Raw genomic sequence first — 18,094 nt, 5'->3', positions numbered from 1 at the left:
GTATCTTGATTATAGGAAGGTATAGAAGAAAAAAGGGGGAAAATCAAAGGGTTGTATCAGTTTTATGGGCCGAGGCAGCGCTACAGCTCAGCAAAAGTCAGAAGGCGGGGTCCTAGTGGCGGAAGCAGCCCAACAACTACGATTTGCCATAGCAGGCCCGGGGAGGTGAGTTAGCCGGCCCTGTTACTGACCCGGCGAGCGAGGGTCCCTCCCGGCCGTCGTCGCCGACGGCGGCGACCGGACGCACCTGCAAGTGACGAAATCCGGGAAGAGCACCGAGCACACATCTTTGCCCAAGGCCTAGTCCTCGCACGCCTTCCTCAGTCCCTGCCCGGGACGCCGGCTGCGGCCGCGGGAGGCTAGGTGGCGGCTCTGGCGTGATGTGGACGACGGCGCAAGGGTTTCGGCTGGGCCATGGCCGCGGTGTCGAAATGGCGCCGAGCTGCCATACGGAGCACTGCTCGTGTAAGTCGTATTCATGCTCGACCAGTCTCTTCTCGGCTGCTATTTCCAAGCACATCTTGCTGATGTCGTTTCTGAAATTTCGATCTGGTGTTGTCAGAACTGCGAAAGTCGAGTCATCTTTTCCTTTTGTGTGTGCGGAAGTCCACATATGATGTTGTTAGAACCGCAAAAGTCTAGACGTCTGTGACTAATTCGCCATCCACCTGTCAGTGCATGACAATATATTTTCAAAGTCTGAAGTCTTGGTCCAAGTAGACTCACCATGTGCGCCGCCAAGTTGGGCTTGCATTGCATATCCCTAGCAGTAATTGATACTACCAAGTTAGGAATCTGCAGCAGAGTGTTAAGACTGCTCACCATTCTTCTCTCAAGGTCTATCCACTACAGCCCAACGCTAGTTTATATGAGCACAGACAGGAGAGGAAAAAACTTATTATCAGATATGGGTAGCTGGTTGCCATGGGGATCATTGTCTTTGACGCTGTTTCTCTTGTTGCACTCCATGCTTACCTTGTCCTCTGGCTGCTTCGTGGAGGAGAGAGCTGCTCTGCTGGACATCCGGTCTTCTCTGATAAGAGCGCATTCCCCGATTGCGCTTGATTCATGGGGGAAGGATGGTGATGACTGCTGCTCGTGGGAGCGTGTGAAATGCAACAATACAACACAGCGAGTGTCTCACCTCGACCTTTCCTCTGTATATTTCACGATGGATGTAGACGATCGTTGGTATTTAAACTTTACAGTGTTTTCTGCATTCCATGAGCTTCAGTACCTAGATCTATCTTACAACTATCAGTGTTCACTAAGCTCGGAAGGTACGCACGTGCTCCAAATTCTCTTATAACACTTTGTGTGTGTAGTCGCTTCTTATTCTCATATATGCACAAACAAAAACACCTGCAGGGTTTGTTGGACTAGCCAAGCTTCGTTATCTCAACCTCAGTGACACTATGTGGGAAGTGGGTTTCCCGGAATTTATAGGAGAAATTGTCTCACTGGAAGTCTTAACTCTCAGTGGTAACAGAATGACCGGAGGTCTTCCGGACGCAGGTACAAAATTTTACTGCTTATGGTATTAGTAGTAAGGTAGAGGTTCATTCTCATATGTCCCTCCACATTTTGCAGCTGTTAAATATCTTAGGAACTTGCGAATATTGAATATGTCCTGGAGTAACTTCAATGGAAGCCTACCGGAATCATTATTCTCACTTCCTCATCTAAAGATCCTAGATCTCTCCATAAATAACTTCGGTGGGCATATTCCAATCAGTTCATCCTCTGGAGAGTAAATTGCTGAAAGCCACCACATTTGTGGCAAGGATACTGCAAAACCACCATCTTTGCCAAAAATCACGAGAAACCACCACTTCCATGGCAAGTGAGTAACAAAAAGCACTAAACGTGCTGTGAGCCGTGTCTAACTGAAAAACTGACTGGCGGGACCCGTCTGTCGGGCTGATTTGGCATGCCTATGTGGATAGTATGATGAGGTGGAAGATGGTCCCACTAGTCAGCCTCTTATCTCTTTTCACTTTCTTCTTCTTCTTCTTCTTATTTCATAGTCAACGCCATGCCCGCCGGCGCACCTGATCTGCCGCACGGCCGACTTCCCCCACGAGGCCGCGCCGCCCCCTGCAGCTCCCTCCGGCGCCGCCTCCCCTCCACGCACCAGCCCCGACCCTGCTTCCCCCACGTGGTCGCGCCGCCCCCGCAGCTCCCTCCGGCGACGCCTCCCCTCCACCCACCAGCCCCGACCCTGCTTCCCCCACGCGGCAGCGCCACAACCGCCCCCCCCCCCCCCCCCCGCATCTACCTCTGACGCAAGAGGACGAAGTGACCGCGGCAAAGCAGTCCACGACGAGCCCCCCCCCCCCCCCGCCCAAGCGAGGCGGACGAGGGCGGCGAGCGTGACCCATTATCTGGATCCATCCCACGGGTGAGGTAGGACACGACATCGTCATCTCGCTCGTCGGCCGGCGTTCTCTCCTGCCTCCCAATTGAAGGAAAAGAAAGAGAGAAGGACGGCGAAGGTAGCCGACGGCGATGCAGGGCGCTGCAGGAGGCGGGTAGGAGATGCCGTCCCCGGTGTTCACCGGCGGGGCTCGTTGGGCGGCGGGGCTTCTCGGCGGAAGGGGATTCCCGGCGGCGAGGCTTAGGGGGGGGGGGCGCTCTGCCTGCCGGCGACCATGGTCGGACTAGCACCTTCGCCGAGAGAGAGAAGAACAGGAGCAATAAGAAAAAAAAGGGGAGCTTAAATGAAGGAGGCTGACAGGTGGGTCCACCATCCACCTCAGCGTATTATCCACATAGGCATGCCAGATCAGCCTGGCAGGTGGGGCCAACCCGTCAGTTCTACTGTTAGACGCGGCTCAGTTTCTGTTTAGTGCATTTTGTTATTCACTTGCCACAGAAGTGGTGGTTTTTTGTGATTTTTGGCAAAGATGGTGGTTTTGCAGTATCCTTGCCACAAATGTGGTGGCTTTCAGCAATTTACTCTCCTCTGGACCAATTTTACTTGAAGTGTTAGATCTCAGCTATAATAACCTCAGTGGAAATCTCCCAGTTACAGGTAAAAAAACTAGTTAACTATTTGAAAAGAGATTCCATGTTTATACTTGAGTTTGTGCTACCTGTAAACATTATGCTACTTCCATGCATCACAGCCTTTAAAAGCATCAGGAACTTGAAATTGCGTAAGAACCAATTCAGTGGATCTTTCCCCGCGTCATTATTTGCACTTCCTCATCTGTAAGTCCCTAGATCTCTCATATAATAATTTGAGTGGAGCTCTTCCGACTGGACAAGGTACATATTGAGTATTTTCCACGTATATTACTAAAAACATGCTGCCAGCATTTCTAATTCTTACAGGATCTTCCTATATTCACAGCATTTGAAAGTCTACAGAACCTACGAGAGTTGTATCTGAGTTCCAACCAATTCATCGGAAACATCCCAACATTCTTGTTTTCGCTTCCACATATTGAACAGTTAAATCTCTCAACTAATTATTTTGAAGGACCATTTCCAATAAATCCATCTTCGGACCTTTCATTGTCGCTTAAGAGTCTTCGGTTCTCCCAAAACAATCTGAGTGGTAGACTTGCTTTCGTTTGGCTTGGAAACCTCACAAAACTTGAAGAGATAGATCTTTCAGGCAATGCTAAACTAGTTATTGACGTCAATATTCCTGGATGGACACCTCCGTTCCAGTTGAAACAGTTATTGCTCTGTGGTTGTGATCTTGACAAGAACATTATTTCAAGACCAGAATTTTTAGGCACACAGCGTCACTTAAAGGTGCTTGATTTGTCCAACAATAACTTATCAGGTAGCATGCCAAATTGGTTATTTACAAAGGAAGCAACACTACAGGATCTAAATCTTAGGAATAACTCGCTAACTGGATCCCTGGACCCAATTTGGCATACCCAATCTTCTCTCAGCCGTATCGACATACACATGAACCATGTCACAGGAGAGCTGCCGGCCAACCTCAGCTCAATGTTTCCAGTTTTGTATGATCTAGATTTTTCTATTAATGACTTGTTTGGGCACATACCAACGTCAATGTGCGAGATCAGCTCCATCGGATATTTAGACCTATCAAACAACAAACTTTCTGGGGAGGTTCCAGCTTGTGTTTTTACTAATTATCCGGAGCTATCCGTCTTGAAGGTCTCAAACAACAAGCTTGGTGGTCCGATTTTTGGTGGGATGAATAATCTGTCCAATATATATGAATTGCGCTTGGATGGTAACAAATTTAAAGGGACATTGCCTCATGATCTGGCAGGAAAGTTAGTAAGAGTCATTGATTTGCATGATAACCAGCTGTCTGGCGAACTCAATGTGTCATTTTGGAATATGTCTTATTTGAGAGTCCTGAATCTTGCTGGCAACCGTATAACCGGCAAAATTGACCAACACATTTGTGGCTTCACAGAAATTCACCTTTTAGATCTGTCGCGCAACAACCTTACAGGGTCTGTACCAAACAGTTGCTTCATAGTGCTGAATTTTCTTAACCTTACTGGGAACTCATTATCTGGCGATATCTCTTTTCCCCTTTTCAACACATCAAGTCTAATTGCTTTGGATGTCAGACACAATCAGTTCATGGGCAACGTCAATTGGGTAGGTTACCTTGAAAACATTAGGCTACTTTCACTGGGTGGAAATAAGTTTGAAGGGCAGATCACTCCAAACCTGTGCAGACTCATGTACCTGAGGATAATAGATTTGTCCCATAACAAGCTTTCAGGTTCTCTGCCAGCTTGTATCGGTAATATCTCTTTTAAAGGTGACACAAATGATCAATTTTTTCAGCCAGCAAATGAGATTACGTGGGTGTCGGACGACTACACTACTTCCTATGAATTAATGTACTTCACTTTTGCTACCAAAGGGAATTTCTATACATACGGCCGCAGTTTCTTTGTTTCAATGTCTGGCATCGACCTATCTGCAAACATGTTGGATGGAGAAATTCCTTGGGAGCTAGGAAATCTTAACCATGTCAAATCCCTTAATCTGTCATACAATTTATTTGTTGGACCAATCCCAACAACCTTTGGCAGTCTGAAGGATATAGAAAGCTTGGACCTCTCCCACAATAAGTTGAGTGGACCGATACCTTGGCAGTTAACCCAGTTATCTTCTTTGGGGGTGTTCTCTGTGGCATACAACAACTTGTCGGGATGTATACCAAACTCTGGTCAGCTTGGCTCATTCAGCATGGACAGCTACGTAACTGACCTTCACAATATTACACAGGGGAACATGTGCGCTCCCGGTCCAGATCCCGTGGTAGAGGAAGATGTGGGAGAGGTGCCTAGTGACCCAGTCCTATACATAGTCACGGCTGCCTCATTCGTGTTGGCATTTTGGGCCAGTGTTGCGTTCTCATTTTGCCATCCGCACGGGAGGACTATAATCCTCAAGCTGTAGGCTGTCCCAGGGAAAACTGCTAGTCATATATGTACTTCTATGTGTAAATATACATCCAGGAACTTCCTGGAATTCATTTGGGTATGTAATATAGACAATCGGTTTTGTTTGGTTTTATTTTGTACACATAATTTCCAAGTTCTGTATTTTTTTTCCAGATTGTTCTGTAGTATCCAGTTTACCATTTCTTGTTGAGAATATACCAGAGTACAAGCTATCATTGGGCAGTAAGGAGCTTCCTTACACTTCTCTTGGAAAGTTAGAACTGTCTGTTAGTCAACATGCAGACCCTTTACATATACAGTAAATTCTGGAGGTTCATGCTAGCATACCATCATGCCACTATTCGAAGACTTTTATCTGCAGGATATTATATAGTGCGGTATAGATTTTATACAAGAAATAATAATAACAGGAAGGTCAGTTGTCCCTTTACCAGTATTTTCTCTTTGTACTGAAACCCCTCCTCGAAGCTATAGGTCCTACAAGAAACAATAATAATAACTGTAAGCACCTGTTCTTCTGGATAAAGAATTGTATCATCCTTCAGCCTAATATACACAAACATCTTGTAAGTTAGACTGTAGTTCACCAAATCAATGCAAGTATCCCTGTTCGTAGTGCCCCCCATCCCCCAAAAAAGACAGTAATTCTTTCAGAACATGTATGCTATGTTCTATGGTTATTTTAAAGTTAATGTTATCATAGGAAGAAATATTCCAGCCGTCTTGAGAATGCAAAGAAAATTTGGGATACTTTGATTGATATGCACGAAGGTACCGACTCCGTCAAGGAGTCCAAATTGGATGTGCTTCAAAGTCAGCTTGACACGTTCAAAATGAAGGATAGTGAAGGTGTCGCTGAAATGTACTCTAGGTTTGCTCTCATCACAAATGAGATTGCCGGCTTAGGAAGTGAAGAGATGGCTGATAGATTCATCATCAAGAAGATCCTAAGAGCCTTGGATGGAAAATATGATACCGTGTGCACATTGATTCAAATGATGCCCAACTACAAAGATCTCAAGCCAATGGAAGTCATTGAAAGAATTGTTGCTCATGAGATGTCACTCAAGGATAAAGAAGAGCTTCACAACAAGTCAAGTGTGCTTACAAAGCCTCATGTGATGCTCATACATCATCAAATGAGAAACAAGCCTTCAATGAGGAATTGAGCCTAATGGTGAAGAATTTCAACACGTTCTACAAGAGTAGAAGCAAAAAAAGAAGTTCCAAGTCAAGGTCCTACAATGACAAAAGATCTTCTAGTCGTGAGCGTAATTGCTACAATTGTGGAAGACCCGGACACTACTCAAATGAGTGTACGACTCCCTACAAAAGAAGAGAAGACTCACCTAAAAGGAGAAGTAGAAGAGAAGAATCACCTCCAAGAGAGAGAAGGAGTAGAGATGATCGTTATGAACGAAGAACCTCTCGCAGAAGCAATGATTCGGAAAGGAATGACAAGTCATCAAGGAGCTACACAAAACGAAGACATCAAGCTCACATTGGTGAATGGGTATCTGGCTCCGACTCCGACCATCACTCCGAGAGAAGTTATCACTCTGACTCCGAATATACTCAAAATGAAGGTGTTGCCGGTCTAGCACTTGTGTCGACCAACTCCTATGAAATATTTGACTCACCAAATGAAGGAATTGGAAGATGCTTCATGGCTAAAGGCCCAAAGATATCACACCCCAAGTATGTTGATTTCAATAGTGATGAAGATGATTTGCTAGGTGATGATGTACTTGTTGACAACTCTAGTGATGAAAGCTATGATGAACTTGCTATTAATCATGCTAATCAAGATAAAACGAATGACGATGATAAGAAGGAGATTGAGCGTCTAACTAAAGAACTAAACACTCTTAAGTCAGCTCATGAAACTACCTTGAAAGATCATCGAGAGCTTTTGAAGATTCATGAGAAGCTACGCTTTGAAAAGCTCAACCTTGAGCAAGAGCACGGGTTCTAAAAGGCAATCAATGATGATCTTCGTAAAAAAAATTCTTCTTACATTGTCAAGCGTTTACTCTTGTCTACTTACATGACACAAGTAAAATCTAGCAACAAGAGCAAGAAAGATTCATCTTCTAGTAATAACAATAATCATGTTAAATCCAATATTGTTGCTTCTAGTAAAAGTGCCCGTGCGTTGCACCGGGAGAAAAGGTATCCTCATGCGCTCTTAGCGACCTGTTTGTATTGCCATTTCTCATCTTCAATGTCATCGTCCATGGTCGTTGCGTTGTCCACCTAGACGGACGTGATCAATTTCAAACTGTTTTGTGAGCACTTGTTATCTCTACTCCTAATGGACGAATTGGTTGAATAGTCCCCTCCACTTTCAACCGGTTTATTTTCAACCGGTTTTTCTTCGTCCCACCTCCCACCAGCCCCTCCCACCGGTTTTTCTCTTTTCTCGTCTGACCGGCAATACCCAACGTATTTATGGTAATCAATCATAATTAATCCACGTATAGTAATAAATCAATCCAGGTATGGTAAGGTCATAACTCAGGAAATTTTGAATATGACAATTATATGGTAATAAATTTAAATTACCCCAAAGGCTATCAATCCAGATATGGTAAAGCCATAACTCGGGAAATATCGAATATGGTAATAAATTTAAATTACCACCAGGTATGGTAAGGCTATCCACGTATAGTAATAAATCATATAGTAATAAATCATAATTAATCCACGTATAGTAATAAATCAATCCAGGTATGGTAAGGTCATAACTCAGGAAATTTTGAATATGGTAATAAATTTAAATTACCCCAAAGGCTATCAATCCAGGTATGGTAAGGCCATAAATCGGGAAATATCAAATATGGTAATAAATTTAAATTACCCCAAAGGCTATCAATCCAGGTATGGTAAGGCCATAACTCGGGAAATATCGAATATGGTAATAAATTTAAATTACCACTAGGTATGGTAAGGCTATCCACGTATAGTAATAAATCATATAGTAATAAATCATAATTAATCCACGTATAGTAATAAATCAATCCAGGTATGGTAAGGTCATAACTCAGGAAATTTTGAATATGGTAATTATATGGTAATAAATTTAAATTACCCCAAAGGCTATCAATCCAGGTATGGTAAGGCCATAACTCGGGAAATATCGAATATGGTAATAAATTTAAATTACCACCAGGTATGGTAAGGCTATCGATCCAGGTATGGCACGCCCTCACCTGATCACCTATCACAATCTCCAGCCCCACGCACGCACCAAAGAACCCACCCGGCACCAAACGCAGCTCCTCTCGACCCCCTCGAGTAAACGCCGCCACCGTCGTGCGATCTTCTTAACACAGACGCCGTCGCCGCCTCCTTCCCACCTACGGCGTCCCTCACGTCCATGGTGACGGCGCTCGCGTCCTACACTGACCCTCCGCCTCATATAGGTTGGTCGTTGATGGAGTGGGATGTGCCGCTGCGGTTTGGGGAGGCGCAATCACGATCTGGTTGGGATCTCAGTGTGGACTCGTTCTCTACGATGAAGGATGGCGCTGCCTCCCTGGCAAATGGGATCGGAGGAAGGGGCTCTACGTCGTGAATGTCGGCGAGGCAGCGGCCGAAGGCGAGCCCGACGGTGAGCACGGGTGTTCGTCCCATGAAATAGGCGGCCACGAAGGGCGGATCTGAGGCCACCCCAATCGCCGGTGGCCCTTCCTCCCATCGCTCATCGCCTCCATTCTCTCTCTCCTCTAAATCTTTGTCGCCCCTGCCTGATTCTGGCCGACGCCATCCGGCTCTCGCATCGACCACCACCAGCACGGTGCGGACGAGGCGCAACCGCAGACGCCGCCGCCGCCATCCTCATCCACCTCCTCCACCATCCTTCCCAGCCGTCGTCAGGGGCACCCGCCATCTACGCTCTAGCCCACCCGCTCCCTCCTATCCCCTCCCCCTGTCTGCCAGCCCCGTGATCCATCGCACAGATGGCAGGTACTACAGCGACCTCCTCCCTAGCGGATCCGGCCTCCTCCGATGGAGATCCATCCTGGGCACCGCCTTATTCTCATGCGTGCACGTCTATATCAACGTCTCATTCCACCTCACCTCACCTGAGCCTTTACCTTCCCACCTCTGCTTCAGATCCACATCACTTTGCAAGGTATGTGCTTGATTGTTCCGAACTGGATCGATGGATTATGCAAGGTACTTTGGGTGTCGTCATTGACGGCAATTGTCACGCCATGCTACCATCGGAGGGGTCCCTCATCGATGATTAGGGTCTTCCGAACTGCACGAGCTCTATTGAGAAGGATGTTTTTAATTCTGGTTTTGCCTACATGCTTTCTTTGCCTGTATCTACTTAGCTAATGTCTTCTTATAGATAGTAGCTGCTGAAGTGGTGATCAAAGTTGTTCACTATAAGGAAACAACCATGATAACAAAAGTGTATATTCCCTGACCTTTGACCTGAAGTACTTTTTCATTAGAAACTTGCAACAGCCAGGCATTGAAATTAGCAACAACTTCGTACGTACTGAACTAATTTGCAGCAACACGTACTGAACTAAGTTAGGTTATGCTCATCGTTCCAACATGCTTAGTGATAACCACCTAGCAAGCTGATCAAATATGAAAAAATTGAAGTGCTACCACTAATCGTACTATTCTGAATGTGAAAATCTATTTAATTGGCTCTTCTCTAATTGTACACTTGCATAAATCTCAGATCTTGCAAATTACAATATAACCATAAAAGTCATGCTTTGACTCCTATAGGGCCTTTTGCACTTTAATATGACTAATAATTTGCCTTAATATCACAGATTGTATTACTACCTTTCTAAGTGAATGACATTCAAGAAGGTCATTAAATAAAACCAAGAAATCCTTCTGGTATTGGAGTGTAGGAAAGTTGAGACTATAAAACCAAAAGGTTATATTTACGTTTATTAGAGAAGGTTCTTTACTTTTTATAGGAAAACACAAAATGTTGCGATGTAGAGTCTAGGTGGTGGGCCTCCTTGATCCACTTGGTGGATGAGGGCGACTCCGGTCCTGGCACCCATAGTGCCAGTGATCCAAAAATCATAGGGCCTGGATATAGCTCTAGCAGACATATGCGGCTTGCGCATCGAGCTTGGTCGTCTCGAGCATGGAGATAGGCGAGTTATAGACCAAGAGCTGGTACAGAGATAGGCGAGTTGTAGACAAGAGCTGGTGGGCAGCAAGAAACGCATGCACACCAAAGAACAAATCTGAGTCACATGCCTACTTCTATTGGTTTCTACAAAGAGCGGCTAGCTTAGTGATGGGGTTATGTACCTAGGGTAGGGTCATGGACCTGATCTAAGTACCTTACCCAAGGACACCCTTAGAAGAAGTCGCCTTCCAGTCGACCAACGAGAGACACACTCGACTGACTTGAAGGACTCGACCACAAACACTCACTCGACCACCAGAAGGTCAAGAGGCACTCTGCACTGCAACGGCCTGTAATCAAGTAGACTTTATGATAGTAAAGGCACTTTATGTGGGGCATTACCAGTAACGCCCCAGACTTAACTCACCTTAAACCCTCTCCTACGTGGGCTGGCTGGGGTCCTGGCGCACTCTATATAAGCCACCCCCCTCCACAGGCAGAAGGGTTCGGCACCTTGTAACTCATATACTCATAATCCACTCGACCGCCTCCGGGCTCCGAGACGTAGGGCTGTTACTTCCTCCGAGAAGGGCCTGAACTCGTACATCCCTTGTGCTTACAACCTCTCCATAGCTAGGACCTTGCCTCTCAATACCTACCCCCCACTCTACTGTCAGGCTTAGAACCACGACAGTTGGCGCCCACCGTGGGGCAGGTGTTTTAGCGATTTTGTGGAGAAGTTGCGATTCTTCCGAGTACTTTCATCATGGTGTCTGCTGGAGTTTTGGTCGAGGGTCAAGAGATCCGTCTCGGCACTCTCGCCTTCATCGCCGACGACTCCGCATGGCTCCAGGAGGCTCCACTCGACGTGGATGCGCTCCCCGTCCGCGGTGCGACGCATTTTCGCGCATGTGTCCGTGGCGTTCTGCTGCGGCAACCGTCGACCCAGTATCGGTCGGCTCCTTTATCGTCCACCCTCCCGGTCTCCCGCCAGCGCAAGCGCTCAGGCCGGTCGAGGCTTCAGCGATGGGTGAGGCACGCGGTGGCTCGCCAATCGGCCACCACCCAAGTTGCGGCAATCGAGCCCGACGAACCTCTCTACGGCTTGTTCGATCAGTCGACTGGCTCCGTAGAGACTGCATCCGAGTGCGGTAGCAGTGATCCAGCGGCGGAAATCTTGATGGTCGACGGGCCCCACAGTCCCCCTGGCTTCGCCCGTGGTGGTGGAGCAGGTGACGGCGGCGACCCTACACGAGGCTACGAAGAGTACCAGCCCGAGCCACTCGACTCTCTGCAAAGAGAGGAACTTCGCCGCAGGAACGAGGATCCCCTGCGTATTCCCATCGCAGGAGAAACCCCCGAGGCTCGTGCCTTGGAGGAGGCGCGTCTGGCCAATTTGGCCGAGCGCACTCGACTGGAGAACCTTCAGCGAGCACTCGACGAGCGCGCGCGGCAACGAGTTCCCGACACCAGTCGACGTCAACTCTTCCCGCCGACTCAGGTATATCGAACCCCAATTCAGAATTTAGCAGCTGCGACCCGTATAGCAGAGTCCATCCAGCCTTCGCAGTCGGAAGCTGGCAGAGGTTTGCTGCAGATCAGGGATCTACTCCGGGCAGCAGGAGATCAGAATTCAGCCGTGTCTCAGTCGCGCAACAGAATTCACAGTCGATCCGTCACTGTGAATACGGTTCAGTCGGCGCACAGCCCCAGATCGCCTCCGCGGCGCGAAGGGCGCGGGAATCGGCGAGATCAATATGACGACAGACTCGACCGAGATGACAGGCGTCGAGTGCCCTATTCCCCTCCGAGGGGTGGGTCTTACGCTCCTCGGCAGCCAGATGATAGGCGTCAGTACAGTACAGGGCGTAGGGTTCCAGTCGACCCCAGAGAACCAGGCTTCGACGCGCGATCCATTATCGTGCAAGGGTTGGTCGACCGGAACAGAGCCCATCGAGGTGCACTCGACAGAGATGTACCCACAAGCAGTCGAGTGCATGTTTCTGGCCCTGAATGTTTCAGCAGGGCTATCAGAGCCGCAGTTATCCCTCCCAATTTCAGGTTGGCAACAGGAGTCAGCAAGTTCACTGGTGAGTCAAAGCCTGAAACTTGGCTTGAAGACTACCGAGTGGCAGTTCAGATTGGTGGTGGGAACGACGAAGTGGCCATGAAGCACTTGCCCCTCATGCTGGAAGGTTCTGCCAGGGCATGGTTGACTCAATTACCTCCTAGCAGCATTTACACTTGGGAAGATCTGTCCCGAGTGTTCATCAGAACGTTTGAAGGAACTTGCAAGCGACCAGCTGGATTGACAGAGTTGCAAGTCTGCGTGCAGAAAACTAATGAGACTCTCAGAGAGTATATTCAGAGGTGGATCACTTTGCACCACACTGTGGAGAATGTGTCTGATCATCAGGCAGTCTGCGCCTTCAAAGATGGTGTCAAGAACAGAGAACTGAGTTTGAAGTTTGGTCGAACCGGTGACATGACCTTGAGTCGGATGATGGAGATTGCTACCAAGTACGCCAACGGCGAAGAAGAAGACCGACTCCGAAGCGGCAAGCACAAGCCGAGTCAGTCGGAAAAAGGAAACACCAGTCGGAAACAGAAGCGGAAGGCTGAACCGGCAGCTCCTGGAGAGGCTCTGGCCGTGACTCAAGGAAAGTTTAAGGGGAAACCAAAAGGATCCTGGAACCCCAAGAAGGTAAAGGATAAAGAAGGGAACGACGTGATGGATATGCCATGTCACATTCACACGAAGAAAGACGAAGAGGGGAATATCATTTACCCGAAGCACACCACTCGCCAATGTCGACTCCTGATCCAGCAGTTTCAGGGAAAACAGTCTAAGGACAAGGAGAAGGAGTCGGACAAGGCCGAAGACAAGGAGGACAGTGAGGAAGGATATCCGCATATCAACTCCACTCTGATGATCTTTGCAGATGTGGAAAGCAGAAGTCGACTGAAAGTGATTAACCGAGAGGTGAACATGGTTGCCCCCGCAAAAGCAAATTATCTGAAGTGGTCTCAAACACCCATCACATTCGACCAATCTGATCACCCGACTCATATTGCCACCCCTGGGAGGCAAGCTTTGGTGGTCGATCCAGTTGTCGAAGGCACTCGACTGACAAAGGTGCTGATGGATGGTGGAAGTGGGCTGAACTTATTGTATGCAGACACATTGAAAGGTATGGGCATTCCGATGTCCCGACTGAGCACTAGTAACATGAGCTTTCATGGAGTTATACCAGGGAAGAAGGCCGAGTCACTCGGCCAGATAGCTTTGGACGTGGTGTTTGGCGATTCAAAGCATTTTCGCAAAGAAAAGTTGACGTTTGAGGTCGTGGATTTTCAGAGTGCATATCATGCCATTTTGGGGAGACCAGCTTACGCGCGGTTCATGGCTCGACCATGCTACGTATACCTCAAATTGAAGATGCCCGGTCCCAAAGGAGTGATCACTGTCACCGGTGATAGGAAAAAGGCAGAAGAGTGCTTTCAGAAGGGCTCCAAGATTGCCGATTCCCAGGTGACAGCAGTCGAGTTCGAAGAATACAAGCAAAACGCAGATCCGAGTGACTTGCTGCGATCCAAGAAGCCCGCCACAGAGTCTGCATTCCAGTCGTCCGGTGAGACGAAGCCTGTTCACATTCACCCGACCGACCCCGAAGCAGCTCCGACCCGCATCTCCACGACACTCGACCCAAAATAGGAAGAAGCGCTCATCCAGTTCCTCCGTGAGAACTGGGACATTTTTGCATGGAAGCCCGCTGACATGCCAGGTGTTCCCAGGGGACTGGCTGAGCATCGCCTAAGAGTCGACTCATCTGCAAACCAGTCAAAGAGCATCTTCGGCGGTCCGCCGTCCAGAAGAGAAAAGCCATTGGCGAAGAAGTGGCTCGACTGTTGGCGGCAGGATTTATCCGAGAGATATACCACTCCGAGTGGCTCGCTAATGTCGTCATGGTTCCTAAGAAGGACAAGTCGCTCCGAATGTGCATTGATTTCAAGCACATCAACCGGGCCTGCCCGAAAGATCATTTTCCTCTCCCTCGCATAGATCAAATTGTTGACTCGACCGCGGGATGTGAGAGGTTATCTTTTTTAGATGCCTACTCCGGGTACCACCAGATCCGTCTGTACGGGCCCGACGAGGTAAAAACAGCTTTCATCACTCCATTCGGGTGCTTCTGCTATATCACCATGCCATTCGGCCTCAAGAATGCCGGAGCCACATTTATGCGAATGATTCAGAAGTGTCTACTCACTCAAATCAGTCGGAATGTGGAAGCTTATATGGATGATATCGTTGTCAAGTCGCGAAAAGGTTCCGACCTGCTCGCTGACCTCGCCGAAACATTTGCCAACCTCAGAAGGTATGATATCAAGCTCAATCCATCAAAGTGCACATTTGGAGTTCCTGGTGGCAAGTTACTCGGTTTTCTCGTTTCCGAACGGGGAATCGACGCTAACCCAGAGAAGATTGGCACTATTCTCCGAATGAAACGCCCTGTGCGAGTGCATGATGTCCAGAAGCTTACTGGATGCTTGGCCGCATTAAGTCGATTCATCTCACGACTCGGTGAAAAGGCATTACCTCTTTACCGACTGATGAAGAAGACAGACAAGTTCGAGTGGACTCCAGAAGCTGATGCAGCGTTTGCCGAGCTAAAAGCTCTGCTCTCCACCCAGCCGGTGCTTGCTGCTCCAATCAGCAAAGAGCCTCTGTTGCTCTATATCGCAGCCACAGGACAAGTCGTCAGTACTGTGCTAACGGTCGAGCGGGAAGAAGAAGGAAAAGCTCTCAAAGTTCAGCGCCCAGTGTATTATTTGTCTGAAGTCTTGACTCCATCCAAGCAGAGATATCCTCATTATCAGAAGCTTGTGTATGGAATATACATGACCACAAAGAAGGTTGCTCATTATTTCTCTGATCATTCCATCACAGTCGTCAGCGACGCTCCACTATCAGAGATTTTGCACAACAGAGATGCAACTGGTCGAGTGGCCAAATGGGCGATTGAACTTCTTCCCCTTGATATCAAGTTTGAGGCAAAGAAAGCCATTAAGTCCCAGGCAATAGCAGATTTCCTTGCCGAGTGGATTGAACAGCAGCAGCCGACTGAAGTTCACTCGGAGCATTGGACCATGTTTTTTGATGGCTCTAAGATGTTGAATGGTTCCGGTGCTGGGGTTGTCCTGGTTTCCCCCAGAGGAGATAAGCTCAGATATGTGCTCCAGATTCACTTTGATTCCTCCAACAATGAGGCAGAATATGAAGCCCTCTTATATGGGTTGCGCATGGCCATTTCACTCGGCGTCCGTCGCCTGATGGTCTATGGCGACTCGGATTTAGTGGTCAATCAGGTGATGAAAGAGTGGGACGTGAGAAGCCCAGCCATGACTGGATACTGCAGTGCAGTGAGGAAGCTGGAAAAGAAGTTCGAGGGGTTGGAGCTCCATCATATACCCCGACTGAAAAATCAAGCAGCTGATGATCTAGCAAAGATAGGTTCCAAGAGAGAAGCCATTCCGAGTGGTGTGTTCTTGGAGCATATACACACTCCGTCAGTCAAAGAAGATCCTTTCACCGAAGAAACTCCACAGCCCAAGAGTGCCACAGATCCGACTGAAGTTGAAGTCCCAGCGGTGGTCGACTTGATCATGGAGGTTTTGGTGGTCATTCCCGACTGGACGATTCCGTATGTCGCATATATCCTGAGGAAAGAGCTCCCGGAGGATGAGGAAGAGGCTCGACAGATCGTCCGTCGATCTAAGGCCTTTACCGTAATCAAAGGACAATTATACAGAGAAAGCGCGACTGGAGTTGGTCAGAAGTGCATAACACCAGAAGAAGGTCGACTCATCCTCAATGATATTCACTCGGGGACCTGTGGTCATCATGCGTCCTCTCGGACCATCGTGGCCAAAGCATACCGAGCCGGATTTTACTGGCCAAAGGCGAATGAGATGGCAAAAGAGATAGTGGATAAGTGCGAGGGATGTCAATTCTACTCAAATATGTCACACAAGCCTGCGTCGGCTCTGAAGACCATCCCACTCGTCTGGCCTTTCGCAGTATGGGGATTGGACATGGTCGGTCCTTTGAGAACAGGACGAAGTGGCTTCACGCATGTACTGGTGGCAGTCGACAAGTTCACCAAGTGGATCGAGGCTAAACCAATCAAGAGCCTTGACACCGGTACTGCTGTTAAGCTTCATCAGGGAACTAATATTCAGATATGGAGTCCCACACAGCATCATTACGGATAATGGGTCGAACTTTGACTCAGAGGAATTCAGAGCTTTCTGCAACTCCCAGGGCACACGGGTCGACTACGCTTCAGTCGCCCATCCGCAGTCGAATGGACAAGCAGAGCGAGCTAATGGACTGATTCTTAAGGGATTAAAGCCTCGACTGATGCGTGATCTCAAACACGCGGCTGGAGCTTGGCGTCGACGAACTTCCCTCAGTACTCTGGGGACTGCGGACCACACCTAATCGGTCGACCGGAAGAACTCCATTCTTCTTGGTCTACGGAGCTGAAGCAGTCTTGCCGAGTGATCTTCTCCACAATGCTCCTCGAGTTGAAATCTACAACGAAGCAGAGGCTGAACAAGCGCGGCAAGACGCAGTCGACCTTTTAGAGGAAGAAAGGGAGATGGCTCTGATCCGGTCGACCATCTACCAACAAGATTTGCGTCGTTTCCACGCCAGAAATGTGAGAGGTCGAGCCTTCCAGGAAGGAGATTTGGTTCTCCGAGTGGATCAGCACAAACCACACAAGCTTGCTCCTTCTTGGGAAGGTCCCTTCATCGTCACCAAGGTTCTCCACAACGGGGCGTACCGTCTTTACAACGTCGAGCATAATATCGACGAGCCCCGAGCTTGGAACGCGGAGCTACTCCGCCCATTTTACACTTAAGTTTTATCACTCGGATGAGTTGCAATAAAGTACTGCTGTAGTTCATGGACCTCAAAATAATAGTGTCATAGTCCCTCCATAATTTCTGTCGCTTTTTATTTTTGTCCAGTAAAATTCCCCCTCAGTGGGTGACTTAGCTGCGAATCCGTTTCGCCTAAGTTTGTAAAAATCCTACCGAGTGGCGAGCCAGACTCCCACTCGGAGGCTTAGCTGCGAATCTGTTTCGCCTAAGTTATCAAAATCCTACCGAGTGGTAAGCCAGACTTCCACTCGGGGGCTTAGCTGCAGCCCTGTGCTCGCCTAAGTTATAAAAATCCTACCGAGTGGCGAGCCAGACCCACACTCGGAGGCTTAGCTGCGAATCTGTTTCGCCTAAGTTATCAAAATCCTACCGAGTGGTAAGCCAGCCTTCCACTCGGGGGCTTAGCTGCAGCCCTGTGCTCGCCTAAGTTATAAAAATCCTACCGAGTGGTAAGCCAGCCTTCCACTCGGGGGCTTAGCTGCAGCCCTGCGCTCGCCTAAGTTACAAAAATCCTACCGAGTGAAGAGCAACCCTCTCACTCGGAGGCTTAGCTGCAGTCCAAGCACTCGCCTAAGTTATCAAAATCCTACCGAGTGGCGAGCCA

At 48.2% G+C, this 18,094-nt stretch overlaps 1 pseudogene; it reads left to right on the top strand.

Annotated features, from left to right (window-relative positions):
• The first annotated feature begins 166 nt into the window (after positions 1-166).
• LOC123190793 (receptor-like protein 56) lies at positions 167-5,631 on the top strand (annotated as a pseudogene).
• The last annotated feature ends 12,463 nt before the right edge of the window (positions 5,632-18,094 follow it).

This window comes from Triticum aestivum, chromosome 2A, assembly GCF_018294505.1.
Source record: "Triticum aestivum cultivar Chinese Spring chromosome 2A, IWGSC CS RefSeq v2.1, whole genome shotgun sequence".
Taxonomy (NCBI): Eukaryota; Viridiplantae; Streptophyta; class Magnoliopsida; order Poales; family Poaceae; genus Triticum; species Triticum aestivum.
The sequence above is the reverse complement of the archived record's forward strand: the minus strand, read 5'-3'. Positions and strand labels throughout refer to the sequence as shown.